Source organism: Artemia franciscana, chromosome 4 (genome assembly GCF_032884065.1).
Source record: "Artemia franciscana chromosome 4, ASM3288406v1, whole genome shotgun sequence".
NCBI lineage: Eukaryota > Metazoa > Arthropoda > Branchiopoda > Anostraca > Artemiidae > Artemia > Artemia franciscana.
Genome location: NC_088866.1, coordinates 25,032,464 through 25,038,235, shown reverse-complemented (window position 1 = coordinate 25,038,235; position 5,772 = coordinate 25,032,464).

Here is a 5,772-nt window from a genome sequence, read left to right as displayed (position 1 = left end):
AGAGCTCTTCCACTGACTTTCTTGGTCCCTCTTCTTTACTTGTTTAACAGATGTTGGGAAAGTGGCTCTGTCCCATCTGCTTGGAAGTCTTCAATTCTAGTCCCAATATATAAAGGTAAAGGGGATCGTTCTGACCCAGCCTCATACCGCCCAATTGCTTTAACCTCATGCATTGCTAAACTCAATGAGAAAACGATTAAGCTGAGATTTGAACCCCTTATTGATAATTCTCTTATTGCTGAACAAGCAGGTTTTCGGAAAGGTAGATCAACCCTTGATAACCTAATTCAACTTGATCATGACATTAAGAAAGCTTTTACCAGAAAGAGAGTTGTTTCTGCAGTCTTCTTTGATATTAAGAAAGCTTATGATACATTGGACCCCTTTGCAATCCTTAGACAGGCTCATAAATTTAATGTTGGAAATAATTTCTGGAAGTGGTGCAGGGCAGTGCTTTTTAATAGGACTATTAAAACCAGAGTTGGATTCATATGCTCCTCTGCTAGTACAGTCTCATTAGGTGCTCCTCAAGGAGGAGTTTTGAGTCCTCTTCTTTTCAACATACTGATTAATGATATTATTTTGGCTAATATGCCCTCAATAAAGTTTGCCTTATATGCAGATGACTTAGCCCTTTGGACTGAAGGCTCCTCTCCTGAAGCTTGTCAACCCAAGCTCCAGGGAGCAATTGATAAACTTTCAATATGGCTTAATACAAAAAATCTGGTTTTTTCTATCCCAAAGACCACTGGCATGGTTTTTTCTAGGAAAATTGACCCTAGGCAAGATTGTCCCTCAATTAATCTGACTCTATATAAACAACAAATTCATTTTACCAGGAAAGTGAACTTTCTTGGTATGTGGCTGGATAGTAAGTTAAATTGGAATGATCATATTTCTTATCTTTGTGATGCACTTAAAAAACGACTGAATTTTATGCATGCTGTTGCTGGGCAAAAGTGGGGTGCTATCCGAGATGGTCTTTGAAAACTATTCACGTCTATAATATATGGAAAGATTGAATATTGTCTCCCTGTCTATTACTCAGCTTCAAAAAAGATCATTTCTAAAATTGAATCAATAGTTCACCATGGCCTGAGATTAATCAAAGGTGCACTAAAAAGTACTCCTATTGCAGCTCTGTTCAATGAGGTTAATATACCTTCTTTAGAAGAAAGATTCTTGAAACTTTCTTCTAATTACTTTATGAAAGTAAATACTAACCAAAACCTCCATGTTCTCAAGGAGTGTCTCATTAATCACACATTTTTCTATGGAAATCGGAAGACATATAGTAGTCCAGCCATTATCAAGTTGGTCTCCCTGCTGAATGGTATAGGTGTTCCTGAAAACCTAATCTTTTCTTGTCAGACCCAGATATCTCCCAACCCTCCTAATAGCATTGATAATGTTATTGATATAAATATCCCTGACATGGATTGTCCTAAGAATAAAATGAATAGTCTAATCCTTCATCAACTCACATTAGCTAAAATGGTTGAATTTTATAATTGGAAAAAGATATTTACTGATGGATCAGTCTCAAATGATGGGAAGGCATCCATAGGCATTTTTTCTGAGTGGAATGGTTCATCAGTTGGGATTAGAGTTTCAGATGGAATTTCCATTTTCCATGCAGAATGTCTTGCTCTCCATAAAGCTCTGGATACAGTGCTGGAAGTAGGACCAGGTGCATTTGTTATTTTTTCTGACTCTAAAAGTGTTCTTTCTGATCTAAAAAAGAGGCAAGGAAAAGTTATACCAATTATTGTTCATCTACAGGAAAAGATTCAGAAAATAATGTCTTCTGATACTCTTCAACTGAAAATGGTCTGGGTTCCTTCTCACATAAGGATTAAGGGAAATGAAATTGCTGACAGTATTGCAAAACAGGCTATCCACCACCCAATTACTTGGAAGGTTGTTCTCACTGTAAATGAATCTTTAAAGTTAATAACCTCTGCTGCAAGTTCTCTTAGAATTAATAATATATGTATTGCAAGAACAAATATTTATATTTTGTCTTTTGAGGGGCATTGTATCCCACATCACCTTATCCACCCAAATAGGAAAATTGTAAACTCTATTTTCCGTCTGAGAACTGGTCATGCAATGACCAGATCTTGTCAAGCACTATATCGTCTTGCAGATAGCAAGTCATGCCCTTTTTATAGGTGTGTAAATATTGATGAAACAATAGATCACATTCTCTCAGAATGCCCTCGTTTCACAACTGAGAGAAATATTCTAATCAGAAAAATCGAATCTCTGGGCCTGAAGACGTCCACCCCTCTCGTTTTAGGTTTCACTCGTGTTAGTAAAGACAAGGAGATAAAAATATTAGAGGCATTGGGAGTTTTTGTGTCTTCAACAATGATTTTCAACTGGTTGTAATTTCATTAGATTTTATTGGGTTTGTTGTTTTTTGTTTTTTTTCCTCCCGGTCACAAGAGTGTGGTGAGAAGAGAAGATGATTTGATTTATTTGATTTGTATGTTTTTTTCGTTTCTATGTTTTTAGTTTAATTATTGTTTGGTGACGCAGAGGGCGAAAGCTGAGCGTATTTTCTCTACAACAACAGGTCCTGTCCAATATTTATCCCTTTAGTTGCTTGGTTCAGATATTTTAAGACTACCTTGTACTAATTTTAAAAGATTTTTCTACAAAACAGGTTTTTAAACAGAAATGTTAAACCAGAGAAATTGAGCCAAAGATGAGCAAAATAAAGTCCTATAACTTCTTAGGCACAAAACAACCATAATTAACCGTCAAAAAGTAAGTGAACTGTAAAACTAACAGAAATTACACTAAATAACCAAGAAAAAGAAAAACTTGAAACAGTAGAATTCTAGTTAATTGACTTCTTGCTATCTTGGAAAGGGTTTAGGTTTGGAAACTGAAACTTTCAGGGATGGGTCTACAGGCTAAAGTATGTTCCGGGAAGGTATTTTAAAGTACCCACCTCCACTTCTTCTCCCTCTAGAGGTCCCCAAAATTCGCCTACATGACAGGTCTATACCTATTTAAGTTTTGACAAAACAACATTTTACCTTAATTTTGAGTTACCAGTTGCTTTTTCTCTGCCTTTAGTTCTGAAAATGCAATTCCTGCTATTTGAGTAGAATTTTGAGCCATAACAATGTTTTTTTTCAAAATTTAGGAAATGTATTTGCATATCTTTAAAACCTTATAAAATGGGATTGAGGAAAGTTATGGAGCTGAAACCAATTTTGTTGTACTTCAGTTAAGCAGAAGATCTATTTTGCAAGGTTTCACTTTTATAACACCCATATTTTTAAAGGTTATCAAAGGTCAGGGCCCTCTAGAGGGAGAAGGAGTGGAGGTAGGTACTTCAAAATACCTTCCCGGGACATACTTTAGCCTGTAGACCCATCCCTGAAAGTTTCATTTTCCTAACCTAAACCCTTTCCAAGATAGCAAGAAGTCAATTAACTAGAATTTTACCCTTGAAACTTGCAAAGAGAGGAGTAGCTTAGGTCAAAGAAAATAACCCTATGTCTTCTGTAGACCAAAACATAATTTGAATTTTACTGAAAATAATCTTTATTTTGAATTATGTGTTTTAATTTGTAATAAAATTTAAAAAAATTACACTAATAGCCAATGTTACTAAAAAGTACAAATGATTTTGAACTGACAGTTTAATACATATTAATATGAAGTCCTGACAGTCTCCACAAATTTATATTTATTAAAGTTGTAAACCAGAATACATTAAAAATTGGGGTAATAGTCCAACCCTTCTTTGCACTAGTTTAAGCTCCTTTTGAGGTTTTCCTGGTTATAATTTGTAGTTTTTGTTCATTTGGGTTTCATTTATTTATAGACTGATTTATAGTTGTTTTAAGCTTAAGCAAAGTATTTGACTTAATTTTTGGTTATGCTTGTTTAATTTGGCTCTTCAATTTTTCTGAAAAATTCTCTTTGATGAGTTTTCTTTGATTAATTTATATTAGTTTTTAATTGACAAAGGCCTTTTCATAGACTAAGAAAGAGTATTTTAAATCTTTTGGTTTTATTTTAATAATGCAAGTCTTGATGAAATATTTATAAGTTGGACAAAACTTAGAAACAAACTTAAATAATAGTTGTAGTATGATGTTTTGTATAGATTGGCACTGGGAAAATTTCAAATAAATTTGTTACTTGTCTGAATAAACTTAGGGGTTACATAAGATTTAAAAATTATAATCTACAACCTGTCACAACCTTGAACAGAGAAACATTTATTAACCATTTCCTTTCTCATGGCTTGAAAGTCTCAACTTATTTCTCTTGACCTTTATTGAAAATTAAGGGGTGTGTGTATATTACACACATCTCTTTCTTGATTTTGTTTAACTTCTGACTTAACATACCTTAACACTTTTAGCCACTCCGGCTACATCACAGATATGCCATATGGACATAGTTGGATGTTCACATTGTGTTTTGATTTAGTTAAGCATTTATAAAAACCTACCATGAAAGATTCAACTTAATACCTTATTCCATTCCTGATATATTGAATCACTTCCATTCTATCAACCTGGATTCACTTTAGAAAAAATTATTTAGTTCAACAGTAGCAATTGAAAACAGTAGTTGTTGCAGTTACAGTAATTTGCAGTTGGAGTTGCAGTCCCAAGTATTTGAAGTAGTGCTCATAAGTTGTTGCAGCTGCAATAGTCTTATTCACAGTCATGGTCACAGGTAGATGTGGTTGTATTTGTAAAGTGTTCACAATCACATTTAGTTGGAATTGCAATTGGCAGTTTTTGCAGTCTCAAGTAGTTATATAAGCAGTAATGGCCATAGCAAGTAGTCACGCAGTAAGTAGGTATGGTGTAATACATATACCCATGGTGCGTTTTAATTCAGTTCAATATGCATCTAACCTACCTTGGAAGCTTTACATTAATACCCTTTGCAATTCCAAATAAGTGCAAATATGCCTTTCTAACAACAATGTTTACTTAAACATTCTCATCAACGTGCCCTGAAGGTTTCAACTTAATATCTTAATCCATCCCTAGGACATAATCATGTGCCCTTTGAGAACCTATATGCCCTTGATCCCTTTCAATAATGCCTTGTGCCTTAGTTTTATATCAAATATTTTCTAAAAGTTTCTACTTGTTACAACATTCCACTACTGAGACATTGCATCTGTTCCATTTAGAAGCATGTTTGTTTGCACATCTCAAGCATACAGCATGGGGTGACCTACATTTTTCTTGAGTATTGCCATACTTTTGACACTTGAAGCATTGTATCATTGGTCAGTTGTACCTCTCAATATTCCTTTGTCTTCCATAAAGCCAAATACTCTGGGGAAGAGTGTTCTCAAATGCAACACAAATACTCAGGCTATCTTCTAATCTTTTGGTCTCTCAATTGTATCTTTTCAACCTCTTTAGTTCCTTAATTTCAATATTAGTTTTGGCCCTGAGGTCTGTCAGCAGTTCTTCCTTTGTATAATCTAGGGCTATTTGGTTGATTACACCATAGCTGACCTGTCTTCTCTTCAGGTGCCAAATTTGTTCATTGTCAAACTTTTTTATTTTCATTAGAGCATCCAATACAGTTTGTAATTGAACATATACATATAGCCTATTCCTATCATAGTTTGAGTAAAAGTCTAAAGTCTCTGTTTGAAGAGTTTTCTTTAGTTCTAGTGTGATTGCTCTGTCTGATGGGAGATTTACCTGTGAGGTGAAAACCACTGTTAGATTAGCCACTGACTCACTGCATACAAAATCAGTAGTTGCC